We start from the raw sequence: 21,023 nt of genomic DNA, 5'->3' as shown, positions 1-21,023 counted from the left end.
AAAAATAAAATAGCAATACTTTGATATTTTATGTATGTTTAATAATTTAAAATAGAAATTATTTATTACAACTTTTTAATTAAAAACGTAAGAAATTTAAATAGATAAATATCTACTTAATAGTGAATAAATCAGTTAAAACCTTTGAAGGATAATGGTCTCTACTCGAAAGAGGCAAAGAGCTGAGGCATTACTCACTTTTTAGGGTAAACTACAAGTTTTGTAATCGAACTTTACTCTTTCTTCTATTTAATTCATTATACTTTTAAATTTTTTTAATTTACTTTTTGAAATTTATAGATTGATTTTTTTTCTGACACTTTATAATTAAATAATTAAGGACGTTATGATATGATTGTACTTTAATCATAAAGTCATCATTTTATTTTAAAATTGATTTTTTAGCAATTCAAAACAATATCATTTTGATGTAAATTGTAATGTCTTAACATAGTTTAATTATTTAATGGCATGATAACAAAAAAAATTCAATTTATAAGATTCAGTGAGTAAATTTATAAAATTAAAAGTACAGTGAATAATATAAGAGATAGAGTAAAGTGCAGTTGCCAAACGTGTAATTTACTCCACTTTCTATGCTAAATTTGGACAGAATATTTTAAAGGGTAACTGTTTTGGACGGGACCGATTTTGTTGGTATGTTTACAGACAGGTGGGTTGTTCCCTCCCAATGATGCATGCCACTTTTGTCCACTCGACACGTGGCTTTCTGATGAGCTGTCTCCCCCATGCGTTGGCAAATCTGGTGTACTGCTTTTAAATTTATTAAACAAGTTTTTATTAAAAAAATTAAAAGGATAATATTTTTTTGAACTTTAAAAGGATAATATTATTAAACATATTTTAATTAAAAATATTATATTTACACATATTAAATAAGCATACAAGTTTTAATCTAATTTTCTTTCAATATTTTTTATCGTCTTCTTTTTTTCTTTGATTTTTGTTTAGCTGATGGTGACACTAATTTTAATATTGGTTACTGATCGCCGATAATTATTTGTTCTCTTTTTTCTTATATTATGTATTTTTTTGCTTGAGTCTTTTTAATTTTGAATAAGATTTCTTATCCTCGTGACATTGATTTTTCTCTGCTCTTGTAACTCACATTTTTCTCTACTCTTGTGGCACCACCCTCATGATTTTTGGTACGTTTTTTTGCATAGTAGTCGTTTTGGTTGTCGCACAAAAATCACGAATACATTTTTTTATTGGTTAGTCAGTGATCACGTATAATTTGATCATCTTTTTTGGTAAAAAGTTGTTTACCGATGTAATCAAATTGTGTAGCGAAGCAACCTACCAGATTATTTGGTTTGCTCTCCACTTTTTTATCACTTCATTAAGCATCTTATTAGACAAAGACAATGATTTTTTATGAATGTTATTGGGTTTTGATGTTGATCGTCATTATCATTGGAAAGTTTTATTTTCTTCGTATTTTTAGTTTTAATTGTTTCTTTTGAATGAGTATTTTAGTGACAATTGTCTCTAAGTTTCTCTTTATATTTTGATGCGTTGTAATTTTGAATTTTTTTTATTAATAAAATTTAGTTGTGATAGTTAAGAAAATAAACATACAAGTAAATGATAAATTTTGTATGTGCATTGAAAATCATTAATTAACTATTAAATAGTAACATTATTTGTACGTTATTTAAAAGTATACATTTGATATATTCGACTCGTTGATCAAATGATACAGATTGAAGATGATAACGTTAAAGTTAGGATTAATGTAAAAATAAGTGTTTAAATTATATTCAAAACAAATTTTTTATACTTGAAATTTTTTGTAAAAATAAATGTTTAAAATAAGTGTCAAGATTAAAGACAATGTGTAAAATCTTGACGTACAAGATTGAAGATGATAACGTTAAAGTTAGGATTAATGTAAAAATAAGTGTTTAAATTATATTCAAAACAAATTTTTTATTATTAGAATTTTTTGTTAAAAATTAAATGTTTAATGTTTTCTGTGTTACAGTTATAGATGTCTATTGTTAAAAAAATCATTAAATGACACGTATAATGTTTAGATTTTTAAAAAATGGTTTTAAATGATATTTTATTTAAAAATGCGGCACATGTCATTCAACAATTTTTTAACGGTAAGTACCAAAAAATATAACGGATAAAATATTAAATACATATTTTTAATAAAAAATATTTAGACATCAAAAATCTATTTTTTTATTTTAGAATAAAATTTTCATTTCCAATTCTCAAATGATTTAATTCCAATATTCTAAATATTTTAACTTCCCAAATTATTTAACCCTAATCTTCTAAAGTCCTAATTTCCTAAGTTATTAAACTTTAACCTTTAGAATTATTTCTCAAATTATTAGTATTATTTATCTTAACATTCTAAATTTAGATTTATATTTAATTATATATTTTTTCATATATATATAAATAAATACGAATTATATATCTTTCATCCAAAAAACGAAATTACCCAAAATTCACGAGTCAAAATACAGTCTTTTTTACCTTACGGATAATCAGTACCCAACTCTTCGAGTACCAAAAAAAATGGATATTCGCTAATGAACACTTCTAACTATTATAAATAATAGGTTTAATATATAAATGAGTGTTTAAATTAGTTTTTTCTAAATAGGTGTTGATATTTTTGAATCTATCAAAGTACTTAACGTTATAAATATTATCGCATTAAGTGTCTTACCTGTAATTTCTGTTAAAAAGATCTGTATCGCGACATCACCAGATTAGGACAATATCGGTGGCAGATATGACAGTGACCAATACCACATCGACGAGGGTGATGGCTAGTGCTGCCACAGTGATGGATGATGTTTGGGTTTAGAATCAAAGTTTTTAATGTTTTGTTTTTTTAACATTTGAGAAAAGTTGAGGTTTTTTTTTAATATATATAATTTTAAGTTTTTTCAAAATTTTATAACTACAATAAGTGTTATTTATCAGACATTTTTAACGACCATTGCAGCTAATCTATCTAAAAGGGTAATATTTGTAACGTTATGCATCTGGATGAGTCGTAAAAATTTATACATATATTTGAGAAAAATATATAATTTAAACAATTATTTTATATTAAGCCTTATAATAACTTTTTATAGTTATCTTTGAGGCGCCTTAAAAGCAATGCTTTGAATGTCACCAGGTTTGTTTCAACATATATGGACAATATCAGATGTAGCAATAAACATTAACTTCAAAACCAAGACGTGTGGTTGAGAGATGTAGGGTATTTATCCATTGAAGAATCTGATCAAAGCTATCTACCAAATAAGCCCCCCCCCCCCCTCTTTTTTTTTTTTTTTTTACTTTTTTTCTTCTCCGGGTGTGGCTAATTTTAAGGTGGGAACTAATAGCATTGCTTAAATATTGGGTTGGCCACAAGTCCTTGGGGACTGCCTAACGTAGAATTATATCAATCACATTTCCCAAATCTAACGCATAAAAAAGAAGGAAGGAAGGGGTATGAATATCATATTCCTCGTTCCTTACGTTGGGATTTGAAAGCATTAATCAAATCCAACAAAAACATTAACCAAACATGTTTTTTAAACTTCACATCATATATTCTAAATAACAATTAGGGCAACTGTCTTAAACGAGACAAATACAGAGGATGTTGCTTAACGCTTTTGCCTTTCATTAGGGTCCCTCGTAACTGCTGTAAACATTATATGGCGAAGTTTGCATGCGTACGCACGTGATGGGGGGCATGAGTATGATTGAAGCTAGTTTTGATTTCCTTGTGTTATTTTAATCTTTCTTTTGCTTTAGAGAAACGTCGAGTACGGTTCTTTGACCGGGTATTAAAATTTGACCCAAAATTTCTGAACATTGGAAAACCGTAGGTGTATTATTGGTACAAGACACAGATTTTGGTCAATCCTGGGTTGGTTCATGGCACATGTAAAACAGCATGGTAAGATCCCACCATGAACAAAGAAAGACTTGAATTCAATTTTTACTTCATAACAATAAGGTGTAATTCCGAAAAGTGTTTTTAACTATTAAATAAACATTTTTATTTCTAATTTTTTTAGAGTATCTTGATATTCTAATATTTTAATTTGGGGTAAAAAATTAATTTATGAATATAAAGTCGTTAGTTAACAAATAGTCAACGTTATTTTTATTCTAAAATAAAACATTCAAGGCTAAAATATTCTAAAGAAAAGAACAAGAGTCAAAGTGAATAATTTGTCATATATTATGGATATTTTTATCCTAAAATAAAATTTTTGAGACTATAATACTTTAAAATATATGGATTAAAGTGACTATTTAGTTTATTGTTATTGGCATTTTAGACATTATGCTTAAAAAATTATATATATAGGTGAGACCGAATCAAATATAAATTTTTTGACTTAAAAATTCAAGTCAAAGTTTGAATCAGATAAATTCCTCCAAAATCTAGATCGAAACAAGTTCGAAGAGAAAGATTTAATCTTCGGTAATTAAAGTCGATTAGGTTAATTTAATTGAAAAAAGCCCTAACGGATGGAGGTTAAAAGTGGAGCTAAGTTTGGATTTAGGGCACTGGCAGCAGATGATTGTGTCATATCTGAAAAGAATCTAAAGCGTTAAGAGGGTAAAAAGAAGCAGACATGAACTGTCTTTTGATTACACGTAAACAGAGTTTTGGAACAGACGTTTAAGCTTTGAACGGTCTTCTTATTACATCACCCCAAAGCCTTTCTCTTCTCCACACGCCATCTCAGGCATCGTACTTTGATTAGACTGACAAGTTTTTTGAAACTCATTTTGCAGTTTGCACCCTTTTTTCATGCCGTTTCGTTTGCCTTTTACGTCGGTGTTCATCGACTGTAAAAAGAAGAAGATATGAAAAAAAGGGAGCGGGGGGTCTGTTAGGCTGTCTGGTGTCTTCTTTTTTGGGCTTCAGGGGATGACTGGGAAACAGCTGTTTGGTAACTGAGAAACTGAAAATGGGTGTTTGTCAGTATTATCGGAGTTGACTGGTTGGGTTGCTTTTTGTTTGCTAATGGAGAGTCAGTCTATTTATTTTGCCTTTACGTGCATGGTAAGTGAAGTTGAAGCTTCCACGTTGAAACCGATATGGGGTCGGCTGTGGCATTCTCCTTAAGTACCAATCACCTCATTTCCACGAAATTTAAGTTTACGTTGCGGTACACTCTGCATTAGATGTGAATTCTTTTAATATATCATGAAATATTTTAACTAAAAAAAACCTTAAATATTTTTATTTTAATAAAGATAACATAACCCAAAAAAATCTAAACTTGGATTGTATGGATAGAAATATGCTTTCGACATACGTGTTTATTTTCGGACACAAGAGGGAGGAGATGAGGATTTGATGAAGACGACAAAAACAGCATGAATCGAGATTTCCATTTCTCTACCAGACAAAAGAAGTAATAATTACACCGAAAATGAGCATTGCTATTTGATTGTTTTCAATACTGACTACTATACGTACATACGGTATTTCTGAAAATTTTATACAATGATTACTATCGAGAGCTAAGCATTCCCCGGTCCCCACATGCTAAAAAAGTAATGTATATATATATATTTTTGCATATATAAACTAGCACGTTCTAGTACTTGAGTAATAATCCAGTAGAAGACATATATAAAAGAATAATGTTGAAAACAAAAACTTAAAATAACTTCCCTTTTTTCCTTCAATTTAATTTGCATGAAGGGCAATAACTAAATTGTCTCGATGGTTAAAGAAATCGTTGTTGTTTTTAGAGATAACGGGTTCGAGTACCAGTTTAAGATGATTGAGCGTTTATTGTCAAATGGTGGAGAATATTTAGAACATATACTACTTTGTAATCAATTTAGCTTAATAATTTGCATGAAGCATGCAGCCTTAAGGGTATTTTTCTTAAAATTAGCGTAACAAAGCATAAAGGAAGGGAAGTAAAAGGAATGGATGTTGCTTAAGGCATTCAGCTCCTATGTGTTTAAAATTTGGATGCCTTGATCGTGCACAAAATCCAGTCGATTGCATGGCCCAGAGCCTTGCGTAATTCCCAAGCCGTCCTAACATACTCTGCCACACATCATTTCTTCTTTTTCATATAGAGTACATTATAAAGGTCACTTTATGTTAACATTGCATCGTTTTTTTAACACTTGAATGTTAAATAATAAACGGTGCGATAACACACCCAAAACGACATTGTTTTGAGAAAACTTTTAACACCCTCCTTTTACCATTTCAGCAAATCCCTATTCTAATTGACCAATCCATGAACTCAAGATATAAGCTCTCAACACCCTCTCAGTCTTATTCAAAGAAAAGATAAATTTTCTTATCAACTAAAAGCGCCATTCATAGCATAGTATGCTTGGTGAGGGTTTGGGGTTTAAGATGATCAATGAATGTTTAGGGTTTATGGTGATAATGGTTTGAGTTTAGTTTTATAGCTTGAGATTTTATGGATTTTAAATTACTTTCTTTTAATTTAAATCCGACATGATGCGTAATATTATAAAAATAAGCCGCATCATAATAAATATTATGAATAAAATAGGAGTAAAAAGGAAGCTGAGTGATGAAATTTATAATTAATCTATTTCTATATTATGAATTAGAAATATAAATATATTAATTCTTCTTTAATACTAATAATAATAATAAGCTAAGGTAGGGATTGTTTTTCCTCGAAGATATATGCACTCTCTTTATTCTTTAGTGCTTACATATGGGAAAGTGGTGGAGTGCCGATTTACCTTATTTTTTAACCAAAAATAATAATAATTATGTATATCTAAAAGGAAAAAGAAAAAGAAAGCACTCATTTTATGGCCTTTTGTTTTTGCTTTTGTTGATGAGTCATGTTTTTGGTTTCGGTCCAAGTCAATTCAAACAACTACTTTGCTTCTTTTTGGTCCAACCATATCTACTACTCTCTTCTATGCTTATCCCTTCACCATTCAAAATTCAAATCCCGATATTTTAGTAAAGGGTTTATGAGTTGTTGAGTATAATGATCAAAATAGTAATAACAAAAATTAAGGGGAGCTAGAGATTAAAAATAATAGTATAATAATAAAAGTAACTCTCAACGTTGGGAGCTAATATTTTATTTTGGAATAAAATGCTTTTTGGATGGATTGAAATAGCTAGTTAACTAACATGTTAATGTTTCATACGAACATGACAAATCTACGTGTAATGTCACGTCAACAAAAATATAATTTTAGAGCAAACTATACTTATAATCAATTACATATACAATTATAAAAATATATTTAAAAATAGTTTAAAAATATTTTTTTGATGATGTGACATTACACATGAACCTACCACATCAATGTTAAAAACAAAATGTTAGTTGACCGTTAGTCAACTAAAGATTTCCATCCATTAAAGGGCATTTTGTTACAAAATAAAATGTTAAAACCAAAATGTAAGGTGTTAAAATGCTCTAAAAAACAAGAGACAAAGTATCTATTTGTACAAATGTTGAGTGGGATTTTTTTATTGAAATAAAAAATGAAGATTAATAAACAAAATTTAACTAAATTGATAAAATTAATTTAAATAACTTTACATTATGATGTGACCTAAATCCATTTCCTAAAATAAAATTATATAATAATTAAGATTGAACTTAGTGATTGAGGAGTAAGTTAGTTGTCAAACAAGGCAAAACAAATTGAAGGATGGAAAAAAATGAAAATCTTGGTAATCCAAGTCAAGTCAATTATATAATACAATATACTATAAAATATCAATATTATATTTATTAACTTGAATGAATAGATTGTCCCATTTTAAAATCAAATTTTATTATTGTCACTTAACTTAAGGAATCAAATTGATGTTTTTTCATAGAAAATAGGAATTATATAAAAGAATATAAAGAAAAGCAACGTGAGGAACCAATACGCATTAGTAAGATTGCTTAATGCCGGCCAGTAACGGGACAGTTAATTACGTGCATGGTAAGTGAAGTTAATCACAAACTCACTTCTACCAAAAACGCGCTTAATCTTACTGTTAAAGGTAGACCTAGTAAGTCCACTGTATTTTAGTTGCAGGTAAACTCTTCGTCTTATATTTATTTTAATTGTTTACAGTTATATATATATATATTACGATGTTTATATTAAACAATAAAAAATTATTACTTAAAAGTGAAATAAGAGATTAGTTTATTTCAAGGTAAAGTCTTTGTTAAGTATGACTCATATGCCAATTGGAGGACAGATGCTGGTGACTTAGATGATAGAAGATCTACAACTGGGTATGTTTTTACTCTTGGTAGAGGGTCTATATGTTGGAAGTCAACTGTTCAATCTATTATGACATTATCTACAACTGAAGCAAAATACATATGGCAACAGCTGGAGCTGCAAAAGAAGCTTTATAGCTTACTGGGCTAGTAAAGAAATTGAGTCTTCAACAAGGTGGAGTTCAGTTACATTGTGACAGCCAAAGTGATATTCATTTGGCTAAGAATCAGGTGTATCATACTAGAACTAAGCATATTGATATGAAGTTTCACAAGATTAAAGAGCTGATTGTATCTAGAAAGATATTGTTACAGAAGGTTCATACTAGTGAGAATGCAACTAATATGTTGACCAAGCCAGTTACTACTGACAAGTTCATGCATTGCTTGAACTTGTTGAATGTTTACCGTTGTTAGAGAAGTATGGTAGCCCAACCCACTTTGATGTTTGATAAACTTTTTTCTATTTCATCTCGTAAGGGGCAGAATATTCGCGATATGGTACGGGGTATTTTTGTAATTGTACCGGAGTTACTCTTATATAATGTAATTATAACCTAATTTTAGATTATTACGAATAATATAGAGAACAACCACTCATCGCTCCCGAGGACGTAGGCACATTGCCGAACCTTGTTAAATCTTGTGTTCTTTATTTACTTTACTGCTTGTTGATTTCATGAGTTAATTAGTCCGTTTTCACAACAATCTTCGTCTTATATTTTAATTAATTAATTGATCCTATTCTTTATTTCATTTACTGCTAATTAATCCCACTAGAAGTGGCCTTAGAGCTGGCAAACAATGAAAACAACGAAGAAATTAGTGAAAATCGAAAGTACTTTCTTCTTGTTCTAGTGGATTTTCCTCCTTTTTCCAGTGGATTGTTCTCTGCATTAACTAATCTCTTATATTATTTAATGCATTAATAGTGTTTTCAATTTTTTCAATAAAGTTAGTATGACTGGATGATATAATAATTATTATCATTTTTCCCAAAAAAATATTATCACAACATATAATATATTTATAAGTAGTAAATTAATTTGAAGCTACAAAATACTATGTAAAACACTCAATCTAAAACAAATTAACCATAGTTAAAAAAATTATTTTAATTATAAAATTATATACGATTAATATATTATCGATATTAAATAATCTTAAATTAATATTTTTTAATAAGTTTTACGTGAAATATTTTTGGTGTCAAATACGAGTAATATATGTTTAGATAAAAGGAAAGTCCAAAAATTTATACCATACTAAACGTCCAACCTAGAACTAATCAGTACCGTAATGGACTGAGACATCGAATTCCAAAGTTGCAATGATAGGAAGTTCATAATGACACTAATAATGGCGTGATTATGTACACAAAATATGGATCAGAAACCTCAGCCAAAAGTTGTAAATTCTTAATATTATCCAAAAAATTTCTGAACTTTGTTGTTGATGTAACATATTTCACTAATGTCGAGAGAAGAATAATATAAAAGGAATTTTCATCTACAACTTAATCTCTAACTCTAATTTTTAGTATCTATCTTATGATTGTATGATTACAGAGAAACTTGTATAGAGATAAATCTACTCAAACCGAATTTCCTTCCACTGTTAATCAAACTAAATTTTCTAATTTCCTCAATTTTTTCTTAATTTATATCTTCGTTAATTTAGTCAAATTAAATTTGGATTAAACTCTTACACTTCTGATATAAGATAGAATATATATATATATATATATTATTAGAAAATTAATATCTTTTGGTATTCTTATATGTAACCCGTCTCCCTCTTTAGAGCACAGAGCGTGACACTTGTCGGACCCTGGCTGCATCACTATTAGTATATACGTATATAAGCCAAGGGTTTTTAGATTCTGTTTTGAGATGGAAGGGTTTTTAACATTAATATTTAAAACCAAGGGTTTACCTATCCATCATCTTATAAACAAAAAGGGTTGACTCAGTTTATATATATATAGAGACAGCAAATGTTTACATCAGACAGTGTTAGAAACCAAAAGGGGTGATGCTTGGTCGGCATCTAATCCCTTATCGAATCACATCATCCAAGAGACAATTAGGGACGGACGCATACTTTTATATTAGGGGGCGAAACAAATTTTTAATAGAAAATACATAAAAAAAAATTAAAATATATGATAATTTTAAATTTTTAGGGGACGACTGCATCCATCCTCCCCTCTCGGTCCATCCTCGGAGACAATAACCCTTGTTTATTACCAAAGGAAAGGGAAGGTGAGTGGATTAGTGAAAGAGATCAAAGAGATAAATAGTTGCTAATGGATTAATTAAATAACTAGTGCTTAAGAGAAAACATTTAATCATATATGAAATGTGCTTCCATCGTTTATACAACCTTCAAATTCTGGTCAACAAAGCTATGATGCTGTGTTTAATCCGGTGATCATCATGATTATCAATTCATTAGGAAAATCAAATGGTCAAAATCTTGTATTTGATTACATGTTAAAAGCTGTCCCCTCAAAAGCTAGGGTTCTGATAAACTGTCTTAAGAACATGGGCTGTCTTAGTCTGCACCTTAAATTCAAATGTATTGATTAAGTTTTGCAGCAGTACTTGTAAGACACTCATCACCTTTATAATTGGTCAGTAATGGAATTCTATCTAAAAACAAACAATGATAATGTTGGAGGCATGTGTGAGTACAATGAGTGCCACAAACATTAGCTGATGAAAGTCACAACTTGATCTATTTTGGGACCAAACAAATGGCGTAGAATCCGACACAATAATCCTACTTTTCCTGCAAGAGGGTTTGGCAAAGTTGGTTTTGGTCATTATAACAACCGAATGTCCCATAATTTAGTACTTTCACAAACAAATCAATGATGTTCTTTGACAAGGGAGTCAAAAATTGTGATTTCAGGCACAAAACAGGGAATTTAATGGTTAAGATATTGTTGTTATCTTTTGAGGTCTCGTGTTTGAGCATGAAATCATGCTGATGTATAAACGTTCATTGTAAGTTGGTTAAGAGTCTTTTGAACATATATTATCTTGTATTCATTTCAGATTAATAAAAAATTATAATTGTAGTTATATTTCGATATTATAGTTAATTTCTTTTATATTTATGAGTATAACGAATTTTTATCATGATAGATTGAAGTAAATATTGAAATCGTAGAATGATGATAATATCCGTAAGGTTTTTCTGCTTAAAATTTTATTGTCTATTTTATTTTGTGATTACTATGTTTGTCATTATCATTTAACAAATGGTATCAAAGCTTTCATGTTGTTTATCTCGATCATGATAATGACATTATTGAAGTATGAGATTTTGATATTGGATCATAACACCAAATTCACATGTCGCATGTGGAGGTATGAAATTTTATAAAGACTCTTCCATTGTGATGAAAGGGCAAAAGAAAAAAGACGGTCAAAATTTATGTTTTATAGAGTTCAACAATTTTTAGAGTAAGTTATTAGTTCTTCGTGATAAATGATGGTGTTATTGGTAAATATGTATAGACTAAGTAAAAGAAATGATAATTTTGTGTCGAATAAGACAATTATGGGTATAATAATTTTGTAAAATATAACAGAATTCAATTTCGTGTGCATAACGTATTTGAAAAGAAAAAGAGAATACAATTCATTGCCTGGATTAAAAACGTAAAAAAAGCTAAAATTATCATTGATGATTGAGATCAAGTTGCGTATGATATCATTTATAGTAATGAAATTATAAACAAAATCAACACTTATGAATACTTTATATTATACATCCAAATTTAGATAACGCTTAGTTTCATTCGTTATTTTCACCCTAATTAAATGGGGTCCAAGTGTTTTGCTTCTTGACGCCGCAACTTGTGGTTTGGAAAAGGACCTGAACAAAGAAAAAGATATGAATCTGATTGACCGCACACATTCTCTTGTCCGAAAGACAAAAAAGAAAGATTTTGCATGTCGCCATGATTTTTGAGAGGCTGCTGCTGCTCAATCCTTTTGTTGTAATTCTGAAGCTGACATAATTATTGTTCTGCAACAAATCTTCGTCATATATAATTAGCAGGCACATGCCTGCATGAAAAAGAATAAAACAAAAAGAATGGGAATCCGAAGCAGTTTTTTTCCCAAGCGAAAACAAGGCATGGAAACCCTGATTTTGCTTGTAATAGATTTTCTCAATTCTAATCAAACATGCTTTGATGTTGTTGGTAGACCTCCAACCAAACATTATGGGATTTTACAACTGTTTTTGAAGATTAAATTCTCTTAAATGTTTGAATACCAACCCTTTTGCTTCCACAAAAAGTCCAAAACATTCACATAATTTTTGGGGAAGCCTACCAAACATTGTACATGATTATGTATGTAAATCAGAATTGGATTTCATTTGCTTTACGGAAAATGAAAACATAATTATTACAAGTGGGGATGGACATGAGTCAGGTTGGGTCGTGTTTTCGGTTAACTCAACCCTAAAATTTTATACCATCCATCCGAAACTAAATCCGACGAGTTTGGGGTAATTTCACCCGACTTGAAACCCAATCCGACTTTTGACATAAAATCTGACTCGAAATAATATAAAAATTATTACTTTTATTCAATAAAATAAAGATTTAATTGAAATAGAATAATATAAAGAGGATATTATTACAATTATACCTAAATATATAAGATATATTTAATTATTTTTCGAGTCGGGATAAGTCGATTTTTTTTACCTTAAACCTAAACTCGATTCAAACCCTCCTTTTTTTTAGATTTGACCTAATCAAATCAAATCAAAATCCGTTAGATTTGGATCACGTACCCATCTCTAACGACAATGAAGATATCATTTATCTCTTCTTTAGAAGGTAAAATTATACTATACGTTGCTTTGTATGAAATTTGTAAAAAATGATAGATATGAAGAATTGTGTAATGGTATTGTATTTAATTTATGTTAGTTTTATGTAATGTGATATTTTATCCCTTTTGTCGTAACCAGTTTTCGCCCGGGCACGAATTTTTTACTTGGCGGGAAAAGTGATGTGAATAAATGGTTTTTAAAATAATTTGAGAGTCGCCATCGGCCTTTTGGATCAGGTAGGTCGAATACCTAAAAATCATCCTTTAAAAGTGTTTTTAACAAAACATCGATTAAAAGATAAACTGATCTGCGTTTTAACCAAAAATTCATTCTTTTTAATAATAAAAAGGGATTCGTGGTCGGTTACATTTAGGGAATGACTAGCACCCCTACAACGCCCAAAATTGGTACTTTTTAATTATAAATTGTCTCTATTATTAGAAAAAATTCAAAGATATATTTAATTTATAATCCTATTTAATTTAAATTTATTACTATAATTTTAAGAAAATATATTAATATATATCTTTATTTTTATAAATAAGATATTTATTTACTTAGAAATATCAGAAAAGGGCTTCTAGTTGCTTTAAGACAGCCCTTTCTTAATATTAATAAATAAATAAATGTTAATAAAACATTTATCTAAAAATAATTAAAATATATTAATATATGATTTATAAAAATATGACATTTATTTATTTAAGAATATCAGAAAAGGACTTCTAGGTATTTTAAGACAACTCTTTTCTTAGATATTAAAAAATAAATACATATCAAAATATGTTTATTTTTCTTAAAAATAATTTATAAAATTAAATTTATAAATAGGATTTTTATTTAATAAACAAATAGAATAAATAAATAAATATTATATATATTTATATAACTTAATAATAATAAAATAATCATGAAGATAATAATTTAAACATATATCAAAAGTAATAATAATAATAATTAAAATGAAAGAAATTAAAAGTAATAATATTAAAAACTATTGGATCATATTCATAAATATATGAACTTAAAATGTAAAAATAATTAAACTTATGGTTAAAATTAAGATTATATAAAATTTAATGATCAAATTATAAAATATAAATATTTAAGAGACATGGTTAGAATTATCATAAAATATAAATACTAGTAGTGTAATTAGCCATTAATTATTTAATCGGTGATTAAAATAGAAATATTAAAATTATTAGGGACTAAATGTGATATTTATCCTAAATATATTATTTAATACTGGTAAGGACTAAAACATAATAAAATAAAATTCGAAGACTTAATTAGAATGTTCAGAAGTTAGTTTCAGTGACTAAAATGAATAATTATAAAACTCGGATGGCTATGGAAAGGGTTTAGCCATGCGCGAAATTACAGATATACCCTTCCCAAAACGGTGTTGTTTGGGAAAGGGTATAAATACCCGAAACGGCTGGCCCTTCGGGCCAGCTCTCTCATTTCTTCATTTCTCTTCTCTCTCAAAACTGAGAGAGCCAGAGTTCTCTCTGGCTTCTCTCTAAAACGAGAGAAACGGCACCGGTCAGCCACCGCTTCCGGGCTCCGACCACCGCTGCCGGCCACCGTTAACGGTGGCCGAAAATTACAAAACCCACCCCAAATCGAAGTCCCTATTTTTCTATACCCGGATCTAAGGTTGTTTTAGCTTAAAACCTTACCAATCGTCGTAGATCTAGGATATTTCTCTTCGACGTTTCGGTTCTCCGGTGGCTCGTAGAAGCTCCTCTTTGGTAAGTTGCTTTCTCGTTTCTTCTTTATTTCTTTTCTGGTTGTTGTTGTGGTTTGGTCTTTGGCTTCTTGGTTGATGTTCGTATCTCTCTCTTTGTTCTTGCTCTCCGTGGCTGTCTCTCCTCTTCCTTTTGTTTGCAGGGGAACTGAGGCTTTATAGCCTCAGTGTGGCTCTCGTCGGACCGGTCTGAAGGATGAAAAGTTCGGTGAGTCACCAAAGCTATGCTGGTGACTCACCATAGAGGCGACGTGGACGGTCGGGGTTGTGGCAGCAGAGCTTCTGGAGGCTTCTTCGAGGCGGCTTTGTGGCACTGGTGGAGCGTAGGCAACAGACGTGTGGCCTTCTGGAACCAACGGCGGCGGCCGCGTGGCCCTAGGGTTATGATACCCTAGGGTTTCTTTGCTGGACTGCGTCAGGGTCGTTGGATCATATTAGATCCAACGGATGAGGATCTGCGGCGGCTGGGATGAATGATACAAACCCTAAATTGGGTTTAGGGTTTCCTAATGGGTTTGGGCCAGTTGGGTCCTTTGTAACTGGGCTGGTCCAGTCTGATTTGGGCCTGTAATAATATTTATTAATAATAAAATAATAATAATAATAATAATAATAATAATATTATTATAATAATAATAATATAAATAATATTTAAATGAAAAAAATGAGTATCTTCAGCTGCCCCTCTTTGCTTATTCTTGTGTTAACAAGAATAGAGCAAAGACGAAAAGATAATAAGTTTTTTTTTCATTTGACTTCCCTTGATTATGATAGGAATGTTGAAATAATTCTTCTTTGGGATTAGCTCTTCTCATTATGAACTTTTCCACTGGGGATGACAACTCATCTCCTTTTGTGATGTAATCTAGAAAAGGTTGAATAAGCTCTTCTCATTATGAACTTCTTCTTCCTTCTTCATATGAGTTCTTCTCATTATGAACTTTCTTTGGAAAAGTTGATCCATCAAGTGATGAATTTAAGCAAAAGGTTGAACAAATTCTTCTCATTATGAACTTCTTCTTCCTTCTTCAGATGAGTTCTTCTCATTATGAACTCGACCTGGCAATGCTGATCCATTGAATGATGAATTTAAGCAAAAAGGTTGAACAAATTCTTCTTATTATGAACTTCTTCTTCCTTCTTCAGATGAGTTCTTCTCATTATGAACTTTCTCTGGAAAAGTTGATCCATCAAGTGATGAATTTAAGCAAAAGGTTGAACAAATTCTTCTCATTATGGACTTCTTCTTCCTTCTTCAGATGAGTTCTTCTCATTATAAACTTTCTCTGGAAAAGTTGATCCATCAAGTGATGAATGTAAGCAAAAGGTTGAACAAATTCTTCTCATTATGAACTTCTTCTTCCTTCTTCAGATGAGTTCTTCTCATTATGAACTTGACCTGGTAATGTTAATCCATCAAGTGATGAATTTAAGCAAAAGGTTGAACAAATTCTTCTCATTATGAACTTCTTCTTCCTTCTTCATATGAGTTCTTCTCATTATGAACTTTCTATGGAAAAATTGATCCATTAAGTGATGAATGTAAGCAAAAGGTTTGAACAAATTCTTCTCATTATGAACTTCTTATTCATTCTTCAGATGAGTTCTTCTCATTATGAACTTTCTCTGGAAAAGTTGATCCATCAAGTGATGAATTTAAGCAAAAGGTTGAACAAATTCTTCTCATTATGAACTTCTTCTTCCTTTTTCAGATGAGTTCTTCTCATTATGAACTCGACCTGGTAATGTTGATCCATTGAATGATGAATTTAAACTTTGCTAAAATCTTTGAAATTCTTGTTATATATTCAACATGGATAAAATGAATGAAAATGCTCCTATTTTGCAAATGTCTAAATATGATGCATGAATGTTGATGCAATCTTCGTTTGACTTCAAAATGGTGAACTCGGTTTTCCTCCACTTCATCATTTATTGCCAGGGTCACCTCTGGATATCAGTGTAGCAACTTATGCTATCAAGCTTGTATTTCTGAAGAACCATCTGATCAACTTGTATCTTTATGTCTTCTTTGCTTCATGAAAGTCTCAGAAGAATTGTTTCATTTGTGGAACTCTTGTCGTAGTCAGAACTATGATCGTGATGCCCCATTTTGTCTTGGATAAAACCAACTTTCTTTGCTTGGAGTTGTGCAGAAATCCGATAAAGCTTTCATCTTTGAAAAGAGAATCTGTCATCTTTAAAAAGGGAATCTATCATCTTTGAAGAGTGTAGATGTAGATATGCCTGACTCAGCAGGGATTAATTAGGAGAGTAGAGTCTGTTCTGATTTGACTCTTGAAACATATCACAAGGAGGATTTATTTCAATTCCTTTCATGTCTCCACATTTAATTGGTTCTCGAACAAAGCAACTTGGACCATATCATGTTGATACGATTAACCACAACCTGTTGTTTAACTAGTTTCTTGTGGTTAAAATTTCAGCTCTCCATCTGCGGAAAGAAATCTTCATTATATCTCATCTTATAATCTTGAAGTTGAAAAAGACAAACTTCATCTTGGATCAAAAATGGAAACCATATGATCACAATATTGGTTCAACATCAGAATAACTGGTTCGTAAAACATTTAACAACATATTCTTCATCTCATGTGGTTTCAGCTCAGATGTAAAACACTTGACAACACATTCATCATTTTCTGTGGGATGTAAAACACTTGACAACATATTCATCCTTTTCTGTGGCTTCTGCTCAGATTTCTCAATTATTGAAGCTCTTTACCTATTGTTCAAAGTTTTTGAATGACGTCACAAGACCACTTGAGAACAAAACTTAATAGGAATTCAAGTGTAATGTTGGTATGACCAAAAAGTTGGTCAAATTCACAAAATGTGCTGGTGTCGAATTGAATAGGCGATACCAACAAATCTTGATATCATCTCTGGAAAAGGCAAATGTGATACTGATCATTCTTTCTTTCATAATGAGCATTGTAGAAAGTAGAAACACTTCAGTTATAGGATCAATGTACAGAAAGATATCTGTGGAATTCTTGCCGCTGGGGATGAAACACACATGATAAAACCAAAATAGATGAAAACTCAGTTCATCTTGGCTAGCAATGATGATCCCAATAACAACGGGAATAACAGTAATGTAAGTGAGTCGAGTCTCCCTTTCCAATGTCATCAAGTAAACAAAACTGATGTGAAAAACAGCTTCGTAACCTTAATAGTATGGTTGAAACTAACTGACAGGAATCTCAAAGAAATATTTTCAATTATCACCGACACGGATAATGCGAAATTCAAAGCTGAGATCTTCAGGAACTGAACCCTGGATCGAGTAGTCTGCCTGGGGGACCATCTTTATTCATGCGATTGTGATGTAGCTTAACAAGGAACACGCTATCATGTGACACATGGTTAAAAAGATTGAGTATTTGAAACCATACTTGCTGAGTATATATTTGTTCAACAACATGATCATAATGTAACTGCCTGATGAATGAAGCAATTTTGTATAGTCAGCTCGACTGCCACTGTTTTATCATTTTCATTCTTCATATCTTTCTGTCTCTTTGGAAATATTTGTTCAAGTCAATGATCTTGACACATGATGTTGTGGGCCTTCAGCATGCCCCAACATTGGCTAATACAAGTGTTCAAAATACATCAATATTCTTCATTCTGATTGAAAGGCTTTCAGCATGCCCCAACATTTGCTTCTTGTTAATCTGAGCCTTCAAAATGCACCATATGGATCTGTCTGAAGGAACCTTTAAAATGCCCCAACAATTGCTTATACAGATGTTAAAAGTGTGCTCAACATTATTTCTTGTTGAGATGAGCCTCTAAGAGTGCCCAAATATTCATATTGTTGTGAGCCTTCAAAATGCCCCAATATTCTATTTCTGGTTGAAATTGGCCCTCAAGATGTCCCACATGGATCTGTCTGACTTGGGCCTTCAAAATGCCCCCAACATTCTAATTCTAGTTTATTTTCAATGTCTGTTTGACTTGAATCTCATGATCCCTATGAGGTCCAATTTTGACAATGCATTGTTATGTGTACATATGGATTTATTCGTGCCCCAAATCTGTTTATCTTGAATGCTCTCATTATGGTGTCACTAAACAGCAGTGTTGTCAAGTAACTGGAGGAATTCTCTTCACGTTGTCACAGACTTAAGAAGCAATCAATCATTTTGACAGAAACATCTGAGATATGTGCCTCTTCTGAATGAGGTGACCATTTTCTGTATCTAGAGGGATTTAATCAGACAGAGTAGTAAAAATAGCTTGGTAATCCGTTCCGGGCTGACACAGTGGCTTATCATCTTTCAGTGAAGGCCATCTCTGAAATATACTTTTCTGTGGGAGAGAAACCAATTTATGCAAACAGTAATCTGATGCAATAGCAAGACTACATATACAGTGGTACAGGCTCTTGAAAAATCCACACCCATGCAACATGTTGATTCTGATAACAACTCATCTGATTATGGGAGTGATCTTTCAGGATGATTTCACAGATATTGATAGTTCTTCTGATATCGAGGAAATCCTGAATTCTGATTCTGATGAGGAGGATAAACTGTTATACTTGACAAAAATGGGATTCTCAGAGGCTGAGACTTTAATAACCATGGAGAGATATGGTCCAGATTCATCAATTGCAGAATTGATAGATTTTTATATGTGATGATCAACTGGCTAAGGCTACTGACGCACTTCTTATGGTAGAAGATAGGAAGCCATTATGCAATGATCCCAATTACAAGAAAAGGTGAAACTCGGGCAATGATTTTTGGGAAATGAATAAGCAGAAGAAGCTTGAAAAGAAGCTTCTTAATGAAGATGATCATGCAGTTCATCTTTTAATTCCAATGATTGGTTCTGTGGTTCCTACCGAACCAGATCAGATAACTCAAAGAACATTTCCAGAAGATGCTATTGGGTCTCCTTATTTCTACTATGAGCAAATTCATCTTTCAAATCCAATGATTGGTTTTTGGGGTTCATACCAAACCAGATCAGATAACTCAAAGAACTCTTCCAGAAGATGCTATTGGGTCTTCTTATTTCTACTATGAGCACATGGCACTTGCTTCAGTTAATGTTTGGACTGGAATATCACAATACTTATTCGATGTAGAGCCAGAATTTGTAGATTCGAAGCATTTTCATGCTACTACACTGTAAAGGGCTATATTCATAATCTGCCAATTGATAACAGATTTTCTCTTATCATGTTTTCTCCACGCACTATACATGATATTTTTCTATTGACAAAGAAATGATGGCCTTCCTGGGATCCAAGAACAAAGTTGAACTGTTTATAAACATGTACAGGAAGTGCCAAATTGACAGAAATGATCTGCAAGGCTCTTGAAGCTTATGACGATGAGCCATCTTCGAGTGTCCAAAAGTATGTTCTTGATGAGTGCTGAAAATGGAATTTGGTATGGGTTGGAAGGAATAAAGTTACTCCACTTGAATCTGATGAGGTGGAAATGCTTCTAGGTTTCCCTAAAAACCATACATGAGGATCTGCTAGAGACAAGTTCTCCAGTGATATCCATATCCTATCTCTTTTTTTTTCTGGGATCAGTAAAGCAGAGGCCGTCTTCTACTGTCTTGGCATATCTTTGAAAATAGATGTGCAAGAACTGAATGATGATCAGTTGGAGCAATTGATGAGTAGATTTGCCGAATTCGACCTTGTTGTCGGTGGCATCCAGCGTAACAACCTTACTGGAAGAAATAAACATCATCAGGATGAAATAGAAGATTTTTGTTGGTGCATTTTCTTGCAATGACTGCTACGACAACTATCTCTTCTGCTGCTCCAAAATACACACTGTCATATCATACTCTTCCCTAACCATGGAAAGGTTTAGTTGATGGTAAAACTGGTTATCTCAACTTTTGGAATCCTATACGGCATACAAATGTAGAATTTATTCCAATGTCTTATTATGTGCCATAAGTCCTTAAATTCAAATTCAGCAATCTTCTGAAGGACATAATGGATATCATCTTGACAAAGAAAGTGATCGGCATGGAAGAAGTAGCAATGATGTATCAAGACTTGAGCCAACATCACGGTATAACCAGAGTGCAGGTAGTGACTTGTTCATGGTTCTATGATGTAATCTTCTAGAGAACATGAATTG

The sequence above is a fragment of the Hibiscus syriacus genome, unplaced genomic scaffold (assembly GCF_006381635.1).
Source record: "Hibiscus syriacus cultivar Baekdansim isolate YM2019G1 unplaced genomic scaffold, ASM638163v2 tig00011547_pilon, whole genome shotgun sequence".
Lineage (NCBI taxonomy): Eukaryota > Viridiplantae > Streptophyta > Magnoliopsida > Malvales > Malvaceae > Hibiscus > Hibiscus syriacus.
This window is presented reverse-complemented; position numbering follows the sequence as displayed.